This window comes from Delphinus delphis, chromosome 11 (assembly GCF_949987515.2).
Source record: "Delphinus delphis chromosome 11, mDelDel1.2, whole genome shotgun sequence".
Taxonomy (NCBI): Eukaryota; Metazoa; Chordata; class Mammalia; order Artiodactyla; family Delphinidae; genus Delphinus; species Delphinus delphis.
Genome location: NC_082693.1, coordinates 68588397 through 68610277, shown reverse-complemented (window position 1 = coordinate 68610277; position 21881 = coordinate 68588397). Strand labels below are relative to the sequence as shown.

The 21881-nt window shown below is 36.1% G+C and overlaps 1 pseudogene; it reads right to left on the bottom strand.

Annotated features, from left to right (window-relative positions):
- Window positions 1-18080, bottom strand: part of LOC132434206 (proline-rich protein 13 pseudogene) — a 166344-nt pseudogene extending 148264 nt beyond the window's left edge.
- Window positions 18081-21881: the final 3801 nt, after the last annotated feature.

Sequence of the window (21881 nt, the reverse complement as noted above, 5' to 3'; positions counted from 1 at the left end):
CTCTGAAAGCAGAATAGCTAGCAGGTCCAGGATTGCAATTTATAAAAGTATAGAGCATCCCTTAATCTGCAAAGATACTCTCAACACACAGACTCATTTAGGAGATTCTGAGAAGGGATAGATAGATAATAACCAGGATACAATTTGACAAGAGATCAGGGACTCTGGGAACGTGTGCCTACTCTTAATTGGGGGCTCTCTAGGGAAAAGCTCCCAGTGCCCTCTAGGGAAAAGCTCCCAGTACCAACCAGACCCCTCATTCTGGAAAGGAATAAAAGTGATTAAATGGTCCCTGGTCTCACCCTTCACTGAAAAACTTAGTTTTTAGCATCTGACAATTTCTCAGGGTCCAAGTCTGCAACTGAATTATCTTTCAGAAAGCTAAGCAACGAAAGGCTTGTACCTTTTTCAGAAATTATTTTTAAAAATATAATTGTAGAAGCAGTGTCTCCCTGAACAGCAAAGTTAGAGAAGTAAAAAAAAGAATAAATTAAAAAAAAATTGTAGTCCTGGTGACAGAAAAAAAAAGAAAAATACTTCCTCTTTCTTATCAGTAGTGAGGTCAAATTGTCAACAAAATGATTTTATTATACCCACTGCCAGTCTTACACTGTTTTCTCAGTTCACTCAGATGAAAATGCACAATTAAGGTCTTTTCCAAAGTCATTTAAAGGAAAACCTGAAGGGTAATGTTAAACTAATTTGTCATATTTGAAGATGAGCAGTTTAATGATGCTCCTAAATGCTTTCGATTCTTTTTTGAGAGGTAAGTGGGTGTTAAATTATACATAGAGATTGCTTCTCATAAAAGGAATATTTTATAAAAATCTTTTAAAAAGTTGGATACATTCTCATAATCAAATTTCATAAAAGAAAAATCTGACAAAGAATGATTTCAAATTTCTAGTTGTTGGAAAGAAAAATATTTTATCAATTAATTTTTACCAGGCACAAAATCCAAAGAAAATACTTGAGATAACCTGGGGGAAAGTAATTTCATTCATTTGAGAGAAAAGCAATTTTTATATTTTATAAAATGATTACATAGAAATGCCAGTTATAAAGAAAGTTGGGTATTTTTTACACAAATTTTCAGGTAGCTAAAGGGAAAAATGAAATTTTAAGGCTAATCATCCTTGGGATTGACAGGATTTGGGAAGAAAACTGGACATATTTTCAAGCCAAATATTGTTCACAAGGATTATGGTGAAAATCCTAAATGTCTCAGAATTTGAAACTCAGTTTTCTCCTTTAATCACATTTATTTCTAAACGTCTAAGCTGAAAAAAATCTAAATTAATAAGCACTAAATTTACAAGGGCTATTTTCTGAAATAATTTTAATAAAGTGAGGTCGCTTCTCCAGGTTTTGCTTGGAGGTTGGGATTTTAATGGGGCAGTAAATTACTGGAATTAATGAAACAATAAATATGTGCTTTATGAAGTGCAAGAGTAGGCATCAGCTCTTTATCCTATTTTACCTGTTTGGTACAAATTCATTTCTACTTAATAGATAATTATTTTGTGCCACAACGAGGTTTAAGAGACAAATAAGGTAGAATGCCTTTTAATAAGTGGTTTGCATTATCAATGGGGTAAATTGATTAAAGAAAAAAAGGCTCGTCCCTCTGTTATTATTAAAATAGGGATTTGAGGAGAAAAATATTCTGTAATGTATTCAAAGGAGGGTGCTAGGTGCTTTATTTCTGTTATTGCTAACTGCACAAAAATTCTGACTAGATTATATGAGTAGATGAGATTAGATTAGATTTTGTAATTGAGAAAAGTGATTATTTTAGAGAGATTAAGTAACTTGCTTAAAATCACACAGTTTTGATGGAAAAAACTCTGACTTGAATCAAGGTAGATCCCATCCCACTCATGCTGCCATGCTGTGATCAAATCCCTGTGAACCTGGCTTCAGAAGCAGATAAGCCTGAACCCCTCAGGGGATTTAGGCGCAGGGCCTTCCAACTGTCAGACTTGAGGGTTGGCTGCAATTTGTAATACTATACCTGGCTTAAGTTTAAATTAAAAAAAAAAAAAAAAGAAAAAAAGAAATGTGGGAATAAGATAACCACAGAGCTTTATTGTCTCAATAGTCTGATGAATGCTGAAGAAATATGAGTTTGATTTTTTGTACATGTGTGGCAAAAACAAAAATTTCATAAGAACATATGTAGGGATGCTTTTTAATGCAGACTGCTTTAAGGAGGAATGAGCTTTGGTTCTCTGAGTTGATCTGAACATCACACCTTCATATTGGCATGACTGACTTAATAAAAGAATGACATAAAGCTTATTTTTAACATTGTCTTTATAAATTAAAAATCAGTACAAATTTAGGTTGTCATAATGTATCATAACTAAGAGCTTAGGCTTTGGAGTCAGACAAACCAGAGTTCAAATCTCAGTTCTTAAGTGATTAGTAATCATTAGCAATTAACTTCCTTGTACCTGTTTTCTCATTTGTATAATTGGGGAATTATTAGCCATTCTATAGTGGGGCTTTTTGTGCAGATTTAATGATATATAAAGATCTTAGTCCATGCCTGAAAGATGTATTAATAAATTATTGCTATTTTCTTACTATTACCGCTGGGTTTTTTTTTAGTTACTATTATTGTTGTTGTCATAAATATTCTAATACATGTAGTATTGTTGTATAGATCAGTCTTAATTATGAACCTGGGTAAAATAAAAAGACAGTTTATTCTGAAAACCTATAAAAGAGCATAGGAGTTAAATGGGGTTGAAAATCCACTTAAACACAAGGCTAAAAAGTCAGAAAAATAAATAAATAAAAGGACTGAGGTACTAGGGTTGGGAATGAGAAACTAAAGGCCATACTACGTGAAACCATAGTATATGAGTGAAGAGGTAAGATGACCGGATTGAAGATTCTAGTCAAACTTTTGAGTTTAAGATCCTGGAAGAAGCTCCAATTTATGTGTAAAGCAGAGCCTGTAAACAAAGTCACAGGGATAATGGAAATGGAGATCTGTGGATTCAGGTACATGGAACAACTTTGGAATCATAGTTGATCAATACTAATCTGGACATTCTGTTGTTAATGACAGAAAATGAGGATGAAAGAAAGATAATGGGTAAGTTCCCAAGACATTGACAAAGATGGAAGTGTCTTGGATACTGGTATATGGTTACAATGAGAAGGAAGAGTGTCAAAAGTGCCAGACAGAGTTATCAAAAAAGCCATTTAGTTAACAAAACAAAATATGATAATCTATAAGTAATAGTTTGAATCAAAGAGATATATGGCCACCTCATTTGCCTCATTAATGGAAGGAATGAGAAAGGTAAATTTCCTTCATGGGAGCTGCTGGACAACTGGGAAGTTCAGTCGGTTGTACGGTGTGCAAAAATTCATGTCTGTCAAGAACCTCAGAATGTGACTTTATTTGGAAACAAGATCTTTAAAGACGTAATTAGTTAAATTAAAATGAAGTCATCCTGGATTAGAGTAGGCCCCAAATCCGAGGATTGGTGTCCTCATAAGAAATAGAAGGGACACACAGAAACACAGAGAAGAGAGCACCATGTGAAAACAGAGGCAGAGATAGGAGTGATGCTTCTACAAGCCTAGGAACAACAAAGATTGTTGGCAACCACCAGAAAGTGGCATGGAACAAATTCTCCTGCAGAGCCGCAGAAGAACCCTGTTAACATCTTGATTTCGGACCTCTGGGCCTGTGAGAGAATAAAGTTCTGTTCATTTAAGCCATTCAGTTCATAATAATTTGTTGTGGCAACCCTCAGAGACTAGTACAGAGAGAAACTAGATTTCCAGCTATTTCAAGAAAAGATGAATTCATGGAAAAGTTAAGGATAGGCATCATAGCTAACACAGACACGGACAGTGACAGACTTGGCCTTAAAAGGGAGGAACTGATTTCTCCAAGTGTCACGACAAGAGGAGGTAATGTTGGACTTCCCTGGTGGCTCAGTGGTTAAGAATCCGTCTGCCAATGCAGGGAACATGGGTTCGAGCCCTGGTCCGGGAAGATCCCACATGCCGCGCAGCAACTAAGCCCATGCGCCACAACTACTGAAGCCCGCGCACCTAGAGACTGTGCTCCGCAACAAGAGAAGCCACCGCAATGAGAAGCCCGGGCACTGCAACGAAGAGTAGCCCCCGCTTGCCGCAACTAGAGAAAGCCCGTGCGCAGCAACGAAGACCCAACACAGCCATAAATAAATAAAATAAATAAATTAAAAAAAAAAAAAAGAGGAGGTAATGTTAAGGAAGATTCCTTGACCCAGATCAGCAATTGTCCATAATAGGGAATTCAGTTTTAAGAGTCATAAGGAGCATGCAAAATAGACAGCAATGGAAAAGCTAACATAACCAATTAACCCCCACTGGAATATTTTAAATACTTTGTTTAACCTCCTTCTGAGGATCTGCAGGATCTAGCAGAACTCAGTGTTAGATGTGGATTACAATCTTTGTTTTTCTGCAAATGAGTTGTGTGTATTTGCAAGTTCTTTACCATGCTTGAACCTCATTTTCCTTATTTATAAAATAAGAATAATATTAACCCTTTTATAGAGTCATGAAGATTTATATAATGTGGCATGTGTTGAGCCCCTCATATATTGCACTCCACATAATGAAGGTAGAGAAATTACCCTATAGGTTTGCTGTGATGTTGAATATATATAAAATACATAGTAAGCACTCCATATATGACAGCTGTTATTTAATATTAGCTTTTCTTCTCCCCCTCTCAGGTCAGATGATTAATTACAAGCTCCAGGAGAGAAGGGTGGGCAGCTGTTCAGCCATAGCAGATGTGCCTATCCAGGAAGTCCATTTGAGTTTTGTGAACCCCCATTTGTAAAACACTGGTTTAATGTGTTGTCACAGAAAACACTGAATGCAGAGTGTTAGAACACATTATAACATCCACCCTTTTTGAGGTGTGGACAGTTCAGTGAAATTGTGCTGACATAAGAGTATATTATTAATAACATTCTTTTTTTATATAAATGTATTTATTTATTTTTGGCTGTGTTGGGTCTTTGTTGCTGTGTGCGGGCTTTCTCTAGTTGCAGTGAGTGGGGGCTACGCTTCCTTGCGGTGCACAGGCTTCTCATTGTCATGGCTTCTCTTGTTGTGGAGCAGGGGCTCTAGGCACGCGGGCTTCAGTAGTTGTGGCACACGGGCTTAGTTGCTCCGCGGCATGTGGGATCCTCCTGGACCAGGGATCGAACCCGTGTCCCCTGCATTGGCAGGTGGATTCTTAACCACTGCGCCACCAGGGAAGCCCAATAACATATTCTTGGAACATTACTGTAGTTTGAATCACATTTTGGCATTGCAAAAGTGTGTATATACAAGTAATAACAGATCACTCATCATGGGAAACACTCAAAGCATTAACACTCATGCACTGTCTCTGATTTATATTGCTCTCAGATGTTCCTACATGGTAAGTTAAAGAATGACTTTGACTAAAATAAATAATCTTGGATAAATGACTGATATCAGATTTGTCATTGCTTAACTATATTCTCTATTGATAAACATTATCTCTAGATTAGATAGAACAGTTAGTATCTACACTCTATTTTCTAATTTTTCTCTATATTTGGACCAAAGAATGATGTTACGGCACTTTTACTGGAGCAAATATTCACAAATATGTTGGACACTGAACAGTATCAAATTTATTTTTCCCATTTCTAGGATTTCTAATGCCTTTCATTTGCTTGTTCAAGAAACAATTGTGGGCAAGTACCATATTCCCCACAATGGTCTAGATGCAGGGGCTACAACTGCAAACCAGCAAATGACATCCCCATTCTCATGGAGATGACACTGGGTGGGGTGAGGGTAGGGAGTGCTGGCTGCGGAGACAGACCAAAACCAAAGAAACAAATAAATGTACACATGATGGGAATACAATAGATGATTACTAAAAGGTGCTGCTTAGGGGATGCCTCACTAAGGAGGTAATACGGGAGGTAAGATTTGAATTGTTCTAAAAAATCTTATAGGAGGAGGAGAGCTGGAGGAAAGGTTTTTAGGCTGAAGATCTGAAAGCACGGAGACCTAGGGAAAAAGTTTGGTTTGTGGGAAGAGCGAAAAGAAGGCCGATGAGGCAAGAGTGAGCAGCACAGCAGAGAGGTGGGCCAGTCAGGCTGCAGCAATATCATGTAGGTTCTCTAAGGCAAAAGTCTGGAGTGTAGATTTTATCCTAAAAGTTTGGCAGGGAAAAAATAGAGGATCTTATGTAGGGGAATGCATGATTGATTTATGGCTTAAAAGATTAATCTGGCTCTGTAGAGAAGAAATTGTAAGGGAACAAGCAGGACCAGCTACACAATTTGCAATGTACAATGCGAAATGAAAATCAGGATCCCTCGCTCAAAAACAAGTAAGAATTTCAAGCAAGTGACAGAAGAGCATTAAACCAAGGGTGAGGCCCTTCTGTGTTGGGGGTCCTGTGTGATGAAACAGATTCCAATTTCATGAAGCCAGCTCTAGGTTCTCTCTCTCTCATTTTTTTTTTTTTTCTTTTTCTTTCTCTATGTCTCCCATACCTTCTCTGATGGCTGGTCTACCCTACTTACTCATAGTTTCTACTTCCCATAATTAGGTTTGCCATGAGTGCAAATTCAAGTCTGATTTTATATTAAGTTTCAACTTGAGAAGTCACAAGCATCAACTTACAGTATAACCTCATTTTTCTTCTGAAATTCCCAAAGGGACAATACAGTACACTCCTCATCCTCTAACAGATAGTTCTATCATGCACTGATCCTCCCCTGTCAAGGGTAAGTAGGAGTATCATGCAAGACAAAAATGACCACCTAGACCTGCCTTTTGGCAAGAAGTTCCTTCTCTGGGGGAAGTTTTTGCCGCTCACTGTTGTGGCCTCTCCTGTTGCAGAGCACAGGCTCCGGACACACAGGCTCAGCGGCCATGGCTCACGGGCCCAGCCGCTCCGCGGCATGTAGGATCCTCCCGGACCGGGGCACGAACCTGTGACCCCTGCATCGGCAGGCGGACTCTCAACTACTGTGCCACCAGGGAAGCCCAAACACAATTTTGCCTTTTTAAATTTTTTTTTTGCGGTACGCGGGTCTCTCACTCTTGTGGCCTCTCCCATTGGGGAGCACAGGCTCCGGACATGCACGCCCAGCGGCCATGGCTCACAGGCCTACCCGCTCCGCGGCATGTGGGATCTTCCCGGACCGGGGCACGAACCCGTGTCCCCTGCATCGGCAGGCGGACTCTCAACCACTGCGCCACCAGGGAAGCCCTGGGGGAGGTTTTTATTTAAGATGTAGCTGCAATAGGAGTTCCAAAATATATCTTGACCCACTTCTGTTTTCCAGAGAAAAGTACACATTTTAATGCAGTAAACCTAAGGGTTTGACTTCCTCTTTGAACAGTTCATTGTCATTTCTAATCTGAAGTAAATAATTATTCTGGAAATATTTTTATTTCCATGATATATGGTCCAAAAAGAAGATTAAATATTTGCAAGAAAGAATAAGATAATTTTTGTTTCTGTGATATTTATCATTGTTGAGTGATATTGATGCATTTACTTTAAAATTGCTTGTATGCAATTGATGACACAAAGCAATCAATAATTGCTAGCCGCCATATACTGAGAAAATTGACATCTAAAGCGAATTGCTATCCAACAGTAAACTGTCTCTGTATATCACACAGTAGGACTATTACATCTTATTTTTGAACTGGAATGTGAATCGTGAACTGTAAATGTGCAAATGAGATGTCTGCGGACACCCTTCCTTCTTCACCCTGTGCACCCTGACATCACTTGCTCACCCCTGCTCACCCCTTAATTGAGGGACAGTTAAGAGACTTGTGTCACTTCGCATACCTCAAATATGAACCAAGGGCAAGGAATTTCATTTCAGCATATTCTGATTCCCCGAAGGCCAAGTTGATAATGAGGATCCTATATAAATTTGAGAAAGGAGTTCACCACGTTAGCCACATGTATAAAACGGCATGGCAGCTATTCCAAATGGAAGAGTGCAGTCATAAGTTTTTGATTGGATAGAGCTCTAGCAGATTTTAAAATGCAGTTTTCGCATGGGAAACAAGTTAGATATTTTTGAACATGACAAAATGATACATTTTTAAAAGCTATTTTTATTGTCCAATTTTGTGTTTGATTTTATATGCTAATTTATAATTTCTATACTTATTCTAAATATTTAGTTAAAATATCCCAATCCATGAAAATTAGAATTTCTATGCCAATGCATTGAGATTTCATATAAATCATTAAAAGTTCTGTTCACATCACAGGACATTTTTTTTTTTTTTGTCTGTGACCTTAAGTCACATTCTGAGCCCATTATAGGTCACACAAATTAAGTCTCTAAAACTTAAAAAAATGAAGTCTGTGTCCTAGTGCAAGCCACATTGTTACCTAATTCTTTTAGTTTTTACTCAGAGAAGTCTGAACTCCTGCTAAGGTTTTTGCTATTTCCTTTGCCCGCTTCATTTGCATTTCTTCCATTCTCTTAAAACATTTGTGCCTTTCCTTATGTCTGTCAAGATTTACTAGTGTCATTTGGTAGTTTTTTTCATGCCATTCTTTTGAAATTTCTTGATTCCATCGCCTCATTTGAGGGCACACAATTCTACAATTTGTTGTTGGTTTTTGCTTTTGGTTGAGTTTTGTTGTTGTTGTTTTGTTTTTCTATTTCTACCACATTCTACCTACATAGTAGGGCCACAACTCATATAGCTATTAAAATGAAATCAGGCTGAAATATTTTTACTTCACATGGTTTTGTCTGTTCCCGTTGTCATAATATTCATCATGCTATTCATTGTCTTTCTCTGGCTGACCTTCTCTGTCCTGATGCCTCCAGCCAAAACTGGATTCTTCACAGACTTCGCTATCTCAGTAAATGCCAGCTTCTTCCTTCCATGTGCCTAAGTCCAAAAGCTTAGAGGTTTGGCTTAACTCTTTCTCTCATGTTTCCTCTCACATAGCCAATCTATTAGTAAGTTTCTTTAGATTATGCTTTCAACATACCTCCAGAATCTATTTCTTATCACCTCCACTACTAACCATCTCGTCGAAGCTACTGAATTTTCTTTCTGGGAGGCTCTGCTGCTGCTTTACGCCTCCATCATCACCACCACCTGATAATCCGGAATAGAAATGTTCTAAAAGCACCAAACATGGAACAGATCACATCACTTCTTTGACAAAACCTTCCACTGGTTTCCCATCTCACTCAGACTTAAAGTGCTTACAATGGCTTCCAAAGTTCATGCCGATCTGGCTATCAGCTGCCTCTCTGATTCTCTCTTTCTATTTGCCCTTTGGTTCATTCCACTCCAGCCATAAGTCCTTCTTGCTATTTCTCCAGCTTGTCAAGCTCATGTCTGCATTAATCCTTTGCCATTTCTGTTCCCTCTGTCTGAGCAGGTCTCTCTCTAGATACCTTCATAGCTCAACTTCCCACTTATTTCAGACACAGTTGAAGTCTCTTATTAGAGAGGATTTCCATAATCACCTGAGTAATATAACTCTGCTCTGCCTTCCCCTTTATTAATCTCTTCACTTGGTTACCCAGCTTTATTTTTCTCTATAAAATGTATTTACTTTCTGAGAAATTCTATATGTACTTTAAAAAAAAAAGTTTAAGGTTTGTTTCCTCCACATGAAGATGTTAGGTCCATGAGGGTAGGGGCATTTTATTTACTGCTGCTTCCCCTACACCTCAAAAACTGTCTGGTACATAGTTGACAGTCATATTCATTGAATGAATGAATGACTTCTTAAAGATGATGTTCCAACCAACTAAATGATTCAAAAATTTCTGTGCAGTTTCATATAGCTGATGCCAATTAAATAGTTATACTGACTTATCCCCTAGAACACTGAGCTCCCTAGCACTGCAACTTGTCCACCTCCCCAGCTACTTGAGCAGTTCCTCAGGAATGTTGTTATGTTTAGTAAGTGCAGTATATTTTAGGAGTAGAGCACTGTTACTCTTCCAGAGTCAGATTCATCTTTAAAATGAGCACAGCTGTATCTGTCTCCCTAGGTTGTTGTGTGTTTCAAATGAGATGACACAGGCAAACCTCAAATTCCATAAAAATCAAAGTCATAATTTTTTTGTACAGTAATTTTTTATAAAGCAATACAAAACAATAACAAATTGAATGCAATGATAGGCATTTTATTATACACAATGACATTCAGTATCTAACAGAGGAATTTTCTTAACCATTCACCTATCTTCTTTATTTCTCATAAACTGAAAATAATACCCAAAGACTTGATTGGACTCAAATTAAATATTTTTTGACAATAATACCCTACATTATGTTGTGTACCATATTTTGTACCACAAGAGGAAGTGTGTAATGCCTGCCTGTGTTACCACTGGCAATGCTAAGATTTATTACAGAAAATCTGTTGACAGCCAGATCTTCCCATTGTTCTCTGGTAAAAGAACAATGGTTAGAAAAAGGTGAAAAGAGTTTTCTTCCTTGCATTTTTTTTGACTTTTAACTGATTGAACAATTATCACAATTTGCTTTTGATCCACTGCTGAGCCACAACAAGGGGAAAAAAAGAAAAGAACATTTATGATTCTCTCAAGTATAATCATTATGCAAATAGCTACTTATATTAACTTAAAAGCCTTTGCAAATATTAAAAGATTTACATTTATTTATTTATTAGATTTATTGAATTTTTGATAAAACATTTTCTTAATAAAATAGATGCAGGAAATTATGTAAGACAGTCATATATTTCAAAATGTTAAAAATTGTATTTCTAAAGGCAATGGTTTTTCAACAAAAGTTAAGATTGTGTGTATAATTTAATGCACATTGTTTTGTCTCCTTCAATCACATAATAAATTCAAATTATGTACACAAAGTCATACATACATTTTTACTTATTTTTAATATATAACTGATAATTCAAAGTAGATATCCTTAGTTTTGCTTCTTTGTCTCACTCATCAACATATAAATATAATAACCTCTGAAAATGTAAGTCAAATTTTTACAAAGATCTGGTGGATTAATAATTTGACTGAGGAAAAGAAAATTTTAACATTAAGTACTATCTGCCTAATAATAAACATAAGCAGAATATCTCAAGAAAATATAATTGCATCACCTAATATACACCTACACTTCAATGATTTTATTTCCAATTTCCTTCTTAATAAAGCATTAATTAAAAAATCAGGATTCAGACAATGAGCACAGAGAAATAATCTTTTGGCTTAGTAATGATTCAATGAGTATTCTGTTTGAATATATTTATCATTGACTGCCAATTACTTTACAGAAGGGGTCAAATATTTTTATTCCTGCAAATACAAAATAATCTTAGCTACATCTGCTATTATCTCCCGTTAAGGATTTGATTGAATAGTCAACATTCAATTTGGAATTAGTCTTATCATGAAGTTGTATCAAAGAAATGATATATCTGTTACTAATTTGAACAGAGTCTGAGTGCCTTTTCCTTCCACACTCCACATCCCATCTCCATACTCTTAAGTATACAAATATTAAACAAACGTTAGAAAAAAGTATCTATCCTTCTAAGAAATAAAAACATTACAAATTACTCAAAATTTGAGGTACCATTTAAACCTACTAAATTAACAATTTAAAAGAATTCTTGTGAAGTTGCACTAAGACAAAAACTCCTATGCTGCTACTAGTATTATAAATTATGTACAGGTATTTGGCCAAAGATTTTGAAGAATACATAGTTCTTCTTATGTTTGATCTAGTTATTTCAATCAAAAGAATTTTTATTAAAGAAATACAAAAATGTATATGTTAAAGTTATTGATTGCAGTGACATTTACACAGCACACAAGTGGAAATTAAATTTCCAGTACTAGGCATATGGTCAGAAAATATTTTGTTATTCCAGACCAACTATGAAATGAATGATTTTGAAAACTTTCTATATACATAAAAACTATTTTATATTATATACTGAAAAAAGAACAAAAATGACAACATACCTTGATTAAATTCTTGTAAATTGTATATATGCATTTGATATGGACAAAAGATAATACATGAATTGAAAGAGATATAGAGTAAATTTTTGGATTTTGTTCCCATAATAAATAGTTTTTTAAAAGGAAGGAAAAACTATTTGCCAAAGCAAAGTTCTTTTACTTCTTTGATGGTCCAAATTACTTCTCCACTATATTTGTTTTGTGAACACACACATCACCATCTTGTAAAATATTCCTGTATCTCCCAGAGTTGCAATAGCTGGATCAGAAAGCCAAAATTGAGTACACTTATGAAAATGAATCCATAGGAAAGCTGTAAGACATAAAACTTACCAAAATCTATATTTTCACAGCACTTTAATACTCTCTAATAGGCTTATAAAAATACAAAATAAAATAAATTATAAAAATTTATTCACTGGGTAATAAGTAGGCTTTGACACTATACAATGCTATCCCCTATTCAGAGAAAGGGAGACACTGGCATGACCATGAAACTGTGGTCTCCTTCCTTTTCTAAGTATGGTTCCGTGAGGATCTAATGTATCATGTCTAAAAATTCCACAAAGATTGTTTTAAGAACATCATTTTAAAAACATGTTTACTTTCTATCTTTGTGAAAAATGTCTATTTTATGGTAATATTTTTTAGGTATTTTCAATTAAAATATCATAGAATTATATAACATGCTGACAATTTCATTTCCAAAATGGAGCCTTTATTTTTTAGTACACTTACTACCCCAATTGCTCTCTCTTTCACACATCTGGAATATCAGCGCTCTCTTCATACCGCTTACCTAACTTTGTGTTAACAACCATAAGTATAAGCTAATAGAAAAAGGCTTGAGTTAAAACTTTATATTCTATTTTTTATTCTGTCACTGAATCAGTAAGTGTTCCAATTCTGGTAAAGAAATGTTTGCAAATTAATGTTGCTGTTCAAACAATGGGCTTTACTTGGCTGACAGCCATTATCAACACAGTTTTCTCCACTTGTCATTTAGCCAGATTTCCAACAAAGAATATTTTAGTCATTGGTGATATGGGGCTAGCCAAATGGAATTAGACCTAAAAAACTTAGTGTGTGGCAATACAGTCTAATGATTTTATGGCTACACCCTTCATGTAAGTAGATCCAGTTCTATTTACTACTTTTTTTTGTTCTTCTGTTCTCCTCCCTGCCCCTTTCACAGCCCCAGTCTGGTCTTTCAACTGTGAACATGTTGATTTTAGGTGACAAGAAATGTTTAACCTGTGCCTTATAACTGACATATAAAGTATGGTCCAAACCAAGATGCTTTTGAAAGTGAAAGGCAGAGTTATTAATAATTACCTGAGGACAACTGGTCTGAACTGGACTGGACTGGCCCAGACAAATTGAGATACATATGGTTGCCCTGCTTTTGTGGTTCCTCTGCCACATGGGCTTCAAATTCTCCAGTGCAGCCCCTGATAATGTTTCAACACCAAAAAACAAAACAAAGCCAAATAACAACAAAACACCTGCAACACTTTGAAGTACTCTGAGTCTCCAAAGTTAGATATCAATCCCACAAAAGAATGCCCAGGCTAGAATTATTGCTTATGTTGACTTTAACAGAAAAAAAGACACAAGTTGTGTTTCTTAGCTTTTCTAGTTAATTAGGTGATATAAATATTTATAATTCAATAGGTGCTGTGCTTCACCCCAGATGGTACCAAAATGCCATTAGAAACTCAATGTTGTTTTTCATCTAGTTATTCATTAAAAGAAGATAGTCATTTTATTTAAATGACTCTTTTTAAGAGAACAACATCTGAGGTATTTGCTAGCACAGGCTTCTTGCTAAGCTTTACTTTATTCCATACAAGACGATGAAAGGGCTTGCTAGTATTCTATAATTTAATAACATCATTTGGATCTTTTTTTTTCCTCATTCGATTTCAGAACTTAGGGAAACCAGTGGAGGAATGTGGCTAATTATAAAAGACCAACAGTATGTGGCCTTGTGTCGAAATTGGTAAGACTGTGCCTTAGGGGAGATAGAGTCTTCTCTTGTCTAAGAGATAAGTGTTTAACTCTCAATAACCTGGGAAGAGTATAAGTTGACATGACCTAGAAAGTCACTGGCATTTCAATGACTTTATGGAGTACCTTGGCAGGAAAGTCTCCCAATTGCTCTGCTATAATAGTTCTATAGAAGAATCAGAAAGCAACTTTAATTTTACAAAAAAAGTGATGGAATAAAAGACTTAAAAAGACTGGGAAAATGGAGATCCCAAAAGAAAGAAAGGTGCATTCCTAGCTCCTAAGCAAAATCTTCCAGTATTTTCTCTATGTCTGGAAGTTTTAGAGTGAGTCAAGTATTATGAGTTAAAACTTACGATGGACAAAGAAAACTAAGCAGTATGCAAAGTCTGGAAGGGGAGGACATAGAACAGAACCTTATGACCCCAGATGCTTCATTGTGAGAAGGAGGAGGCATCCTGTCCCAGGAAGTAGTATTCTGGGAAAACATTCGCCTTAAGCTTAGCCACTATAAATAATATGATTTACAAAAACAAAACTTGACAAATTGGAAACTGGAGGTTTTAAGAGAAAGAGGGTTGTCTGCCCGTTTCATATCACACCACTTAATGCTACCAAATACGTCTTTGATAATCATTAAATTTCCTAAGAGGTCATGAATAAGTGTACTTGCAAAATACAGTGGAATATGGGAAAAGATCGTTCACTGTTGATATTCCCAGGTTTAACACATATATGAAACAAAATGAGAATACTGATAAAAATTTTAATTTGGGGTTGTTTACAAAAGCAACAGTCGGCACAAAAATGAGTCTCTGTATGCCACTACCTTTGTTTAGGGGCCTAACAAAAAATGGGACAGATAGAATGGGTGTAAGGGCTTCCTCTTTAGCACAATTGGTGAATTGACCAAAATCAGCACTGGGATCATAGTTCAGAGCTAGTTTAAGATCTTATCCACATCTAAGCCCTGGAGACTCCTAACTTTGCATCCTGAAATATGCCTTTCTTTCAAGTCCCAGAGCCATTATTCAATTTCAGCAATGCCTGATACCTCTCCTGACCAATTTCAGACACTTACTACCTACTCTCCTGCCTCACATTACATTTTCATTCTGTCAGATCAGCTAGTCCTGCTTATACTAATCATACTAAAGCAGAGTTCTTACAATTTCACTCCCATAATTAGAAACATGGAATGTTTCTGTTTCCTAATAAATTAAATATAATTTCTCAACCTGGAATGGAACACTTGGTACAGCAACACCCAAACCTTTCTTCTAACCTTACTTGCCACACAATTCCAACCAAACTCAATTCTCCAACGCATGCAATAGCTTCCAGTATCTCTTGCCTTCTTTCATGTTCCACTTCCTCATTTTTACTTATAGATTACTGACACATCCTAAGATAGTTTCAAAATCATTTAGTTACTTCTTTAAAGGTAACTTCCCCTGCTTAAAAACAAGACAACAGGCCCCAAATGGAGCTACTTATGCTAAGCCCCACATCACCAAACCAAGACTTAATTATAGTTTCACCTCTCCCAGAGGAATCTTACACCAGTCAATTAGGAATCTCCTGATTAGAAGCAGTGAGGAAATCTGCCCGATAGACCCTGCCAACCGCTGAAGGAAAGTTACCTTGCGATAACCAACCAACATTTGCCTCGTAGAACTTTCTTGCTCCTGTTACTATCGCCTATAAAAGTCTTTGATTTTGTGCAGCTTGTCAGAGCTCCTTTCTATCCACCAGATTGGATGCTGCTTGATTCAAATTAATTTCTGCTCAAATAAACTTGAAAAATTTTTTAATATGCACCAGTTTATCTTTTAACGTCCTAAAAGCAGTTCATAGCTTCCTGGTTTGAATATGTATTCTGCTGATTCCTAACTCCTTACAGTCTTCTTTGATTTATAAAAAAGCTGTGCTTTTATTTTAGGAATATATTCTTGAAGCAAAAGGTCTGTGTCTTATCCTAAGCCCATGCTGAGCATAATTTTAGAAATTGTTTTGTTTTTTAATTAAATTACCAAATTTTCATTTAACTAAAAAATTATTAGAATATGGACACATGATACTCACAGGTAGATTGAAAATTTGACTTAGTATGTTCATAGTTTAGTCAGTATATTTATTGTTTATTATTAATAGAATGTTCCTACACTTTTTTGAAGAAAGCTATTAGATGTTGTGATTAAGGACAGCTTTAAAATCTAGCATTCTATGGCAGAAGATGTCAAATGACTATTTATTAAAAGTCTATGATTTGACAAGTGCTATTCTATGCAATGATGATATAGCATGCAACAAGACAGAAGTTTCCTTTGCTTACAGATGCTGCGTTCCAGTGAGGAAGACAGACAAAAAGTCAATAAGCAAACAAGATAGTTTCAGAGTGTAACAAGAGCTGTAAAGGAAATAAAGCAGAAATTAGAAAAACAGATACTATGAAATGAATTGAAAAGGAAAAAATATATACCTGCCTTGAGGTAGTCTGTTTTAATTAACAGTGTTTACTTTTTTCAGAATAATTATGATATGCTAGTTGAGAGACACAGCTAAAAAGATAGTTGTGCTTACATGTTGATGAAAATTAACTAGCTAAACTGGAATAGCACATAGTGAAATTTAGTATGTTATTAAGTGGAGATTGCAAAATTTTAAAAAATATCTTCATGCAATTATGGGATATGAGTTTGGAGTACCCAGTGAAACATCACACTAAAGGTCATTCGTATAATAATCTGGAAACCCGTACAACTCATTACATTTCATGTATCATTATTGAAAAATTAGCAATATGTTGTAAGCTTTCTAAGATAGAGGAATAAAAATTATGGAGGAGTAGATGATTCAAAAGATCATTAGTGAACACCTCCAAGCTGAGTCAACTCCAGTTCTCTGGGGAACAAATATTATTACAAGACAACAACTGTTTGGAAGTAATATAGTGAAGTGTTCTTGATTCAGTAGCTAATAAAACCGCAATTTCTATTTTGAAACCAACTCTGAAACTTGCCCGTGCTTTGTTTAAAAACCCTAAGAGATAAACACCCTCCAAAAAACAATATATATTAAAAGGGTGTAGAGATTATAAACAGTGGTTTTTCCTTCTAGTATATTCAAAGGTATTATTGTATAAAGCAACAATAATAGCAACTTCTCCCAAAATATTTTAGTGGATTTACATTTACAGATTAGGGATGAATGTCACTCAATAAAACCAGTGAAGGTGCCTGGAGCTGATTTCCAATCCAGTAACTATTTCACTGCAAGAATATTGCGTTCTCAAGGGAAATGCTGGTTTTAAATTATTTATAAAATGTACAAAATAATTTTCATTTGAATCATTTGTCAAAGGAAAATGCAAAAAAAAAAAAAGTAACTTAAATTCAGGGCCCCTGTATTCATTTATTATTTTCACAAGTCATGTAACTTTCTTCCATGAACAAACACTGAAAATACTTAGCACACTGAGAGAGACACAGACCCGGCTTTAGACAGTTATGTATACAGATCTAACTATTGTTTGGTATTTTTCTAAATATATTATAAACATAGACATTTATATATATATAATATATAATCTTTAAACTCTTCTCCCCTCTCGCCTACCACTGCCTTCCAAAAACAGTTGACAGAAATAACTTTCATCGGCTGGTGCTAATCAATATGAAAGCTATGTGTTCTTACTTTATTTTAGATGCAGTGATATACTAGTAAAATTTTACACCTTACTGTCCTTATTTCTATTCTGTAGTTTCCTGCCCTCCTCGTTTATTAAATTGGCTCTTTATACAATATAAGATGAGCAGACACTGAACCAAGCAGTAATTTTCAAGAGACATTTTCATTGGTGAGCAGGACCTTTAAAAGTCAAGTGCAGTTAAGAAATCCTCTACCCTACACCTTACATGTAGCAAACACCTTTGAGGCACCCAAGGCTGTGTTCACTGTTTCAAGATATTCAAGATTTCCTTGGCTTTTTGGCCCTGGTCCACTGTTGCCACTTAAGTCCTGGATGTGACTCATCATAACAAATGACAGGAGGATAACAGAGCTTTATGATGATTGACTGACACAGCACACAGCAAGGATTGGAGAAGGGAGCAATTCCTCAGTGGGAGTTAGGGGAGAATTATGAAGAGAACTTTTCCTATTGTACACAGAGTTTGGTGACGACAACCGACATTCTAAACAAAATGTGGAGGGGGGATAGCAAATCTGAGAGACATTTAAAATGGGCTAGTAATAGGCTCTGGAGACTGATCAGATATACACGGTAAATAATTACCCAATTTGTTCTACGTCCTATCAATCATACTGTGACTCACAATATGAATCTGTCGTTCCAGGAGGGTTTACAGCCTCACTACCTCTCCCCGCTCACCTTACCAATTATCACCCCCGTAATGATGCATATTTACTTCTAATGTGCCTTCCTTTCTCTACTCCACTTATTTTAGTTTTGGTTTTTCTGCACTATACAAATCATTCTTCCGCCACAACCATGCCCAACAGCTACACTGACCTCTCCCTTTTCTTTCTTTTCTTTCCTTTTTTTTTTTTTTTTTTTGCGGTACGTGGGCCTCTCACTGTTGTGGCCTCTCCCGTTGTGGAGCACAGGCTCCGGAGGCGCAGGCTCCGGACGCGCAGGCTCCGGACGCGCAGGCTCAGCGGCCACAGCTCACGGGCACAGCCGCTCCACGGCATGTGGGATCTTCCCGGACCAGGGCCGAACCCGTGTCCCCTGCAACGGCAGGCAGACTCTCAACCACTGCGCTACCAGGGAAGCCCGACCTCTCCCTTTTCTTAAATCAAAGATCAAATAGAGTTTGAATCAGAACATGTACTGCCTTGTCAGTGATACTGCCATTCTCCTTGATATAACACTCTCTCCTTGCCCTTATTCCCTCTCTCTCACAAACTTCTGCCATTTCCTCCCCAAAACTGCATCTCCATTTATTCTTTTCACTTCTATCACTGCTCTCTCCCTGTCTGGGGTCTAGTTACTTCTAGGTGACTATAAAAGCTGCCTAGTAGAGCTCCCTGGCACCAAAATAAAGAGCTACCACTTGCTGAAAGTCACTATGCGTCAGACTGTAAGGAGCACCCCTTTAAATCCTCATAACAAGCCCACTATCCCATCTTAGGGATGAATAAAACGGCTGAACTCTTCCCATTACAGTATGAAAGAAGCACTGTTTAAATCAAAAGTCCAAACCATAAGTCTATGCTCTTTATACTAAAGAACCATCACGCTTTCAAAGTATGTTGCACATCACTTCACAGTAAATTTGCAAGAATTCTTTTATTATATTATAAGGGGGAATAAAAAACAGAACAAAACAAAAGCAAACCCAGTATAGTGATACATGCCCTCTAGGAGAGTGATGTAATTCAACTTTTGAGTTGATGGATCTATTGTTTGAATAAAATAAAAGAGATACTGTATATCACAGATAGACAAGGGTGAAACAAAAGGGGCATGCCTTTGCTCTGAATAATAGAAAGGTCAAACATGTTGGTTTCAGTAAACCAAGGAGCAGAATTTGTGAGAAAGTAATGGGCCTAATTCAGGGCCTATAAAAGGAAATTACCTATATGAAACTTCATGTGATGAGTAATAGCTCATGAATTCCCATAAAATGGCAGGTCTGGCATTAATTCTGAAATTACTTCTTGTTGCTTTATAATTCTATTGTTTTCCCCAAATTTTTCCATAAGAAAAACAATTATATATGGCAATGTTGAGTTGGTGGTGATTTGCAGAAATCATCATAGATCTCAAATGCTGTTAAGTGAGAAGAGCCTCGAATTCAGAGTGGTGGCAGGAGACAACAGAGCCTGGCACCTGGTGAACTGACTGCTTCTTTTCCTCTAAATATCATTAGAAGAAAGTGGCCCTTGGAGAAGTGTGTGTATGGTTAGGCCTTCTTATTACAGAGGAATGTGAATATTAAAGAGAAAGAGCATCCCAAGAGTTGCAGGAACTGGGTTTATCCAATTAAATTATTATTATACAAAAATATTTTTCATGCTCAAAATCCACAAAAACTCCCTTCCTCTCATATTGGATCCAATTTATTGGGCTCATTTTTTAACCTCTATATAATCTATTTAACATTCTATTTGTTCATACGTTCATTCATTCATTCTCATTTCAATCAATAATCAATTGTTTTTTATACAGATATTCACTTATTGCCTATATATGTACCTGCCCATATAGAACGAACTAGACATCTTCATATGTTTCCACACTCCAAGTGTTCATTCTACCCCAGAAGTTCAGTTCTACAAACTGTCTTCTCATGATGCACCTGACCTTTCCTGTGCTTGCTTATGCATTTTTCAAGTTTCTTCCAAATGATTTTTTGGCACTAGGTTTAAACAGACTAAATGTACCAATTAAAAGGAAGAACGTCAGATTCAATTAAAAAAGCATTCACCCTACAGCCATGAATAAAGATGAAATCTTGCCATTTGTGACAATAGGGATGGACATGGAGAGGATTATGCTTAGTGAATAAGTCAGACAGAAAAAGATAAATACTTTATGGTATCACTTATATGTGGAATCTAAAAAATAAAACACACTAGTAAGTATAACAAAAAAGAAACAGACTCACAGATATACAGAACAAACCAGTGGTTACCAGTAGGGAGAGGGAAGAAGGAGGGGAAAGATAGGGCTAGGGGATTAAGAGGCAAAACTACAATGTATAAAATAAATAACCTACAGGATATAATGTACAGCACAGATAATATAGCTAATATTTTAGATTAACTATAAATGGAATATAATCTAACAAATTTTGAATCACTATGTTGTACACCTGAAACTAATATAATATTATAAATCAACTATACTTCAATAAAAAAAAATTCAAATACAAAACCCAAAAGTTTTCTCAGGCTAATTGCAGAAGTGGAAGTGAGAGATTTGAAACAGGTGAAGGATTTGATACACCATTGTTAGCTTGAAGATGGACGTGGTCATGTGGAAAGGACCTGTGAATGACCTCTAGAAACTCCTTAAAAGCAAAAAGTTCATGACCTCAGTATTGAAACCGCAAGGAGCTAGATTCGATTCCGCCAACTCTATGGATGTGCTTCTAAGCAGATTCTTCCTCAGCTCCTCCTAATGAGAAATCAGCCCTGAAGACATCTTGATTTCAGCCTTGTGACTGAGCGGAAAACCTAGCCACATCTTGTTGGACTTTTGACATAGAAAATTAGGAGCTAATAAGTGAGTGTTGTTTTAAACTTCGAAATTTGTGGAAATTTATTATCTAGCATTAGAAAATACATACAAGGACTATTTAAGAAGCTACAATAGTACATTCATGCTTCTATAGGTTAAAATTTAATTCCAAGATTACAAAAATGAGTAATGTTCTTATATGTTCAACATCTTTTAACCTTTGGTCTTAATGGTTTTTAAATATTCATTAAAATATCTTATTATTCTACAGTAGGATACCTTTGAAAGCAATTAAATTTCCATATCATGTGTTATTAGTGTAGGAAAAGTGATTAATGTGCAATTACAACTCACCAAGGAACCACTCTCTAAATTACTCATAACCACTAGGAAACAACTTTGCCAACAATAAATCAGTGATCATTGCTGTTCAATAGGGGTCCATGTGCATAGAAAAGATGTAATCACAAAATAGATATACAATATATGGGAAAGGAGTGTTAATGAACATTCAATGTTAATGGATGTGTAACTGTAAATAGAAAAAACCACTTTTCAACCAACTGGGCTGAACACCAAAGTTCCTTTGAAATAGTTCCTTTAAAATGGGGACACTCGTGCAATAA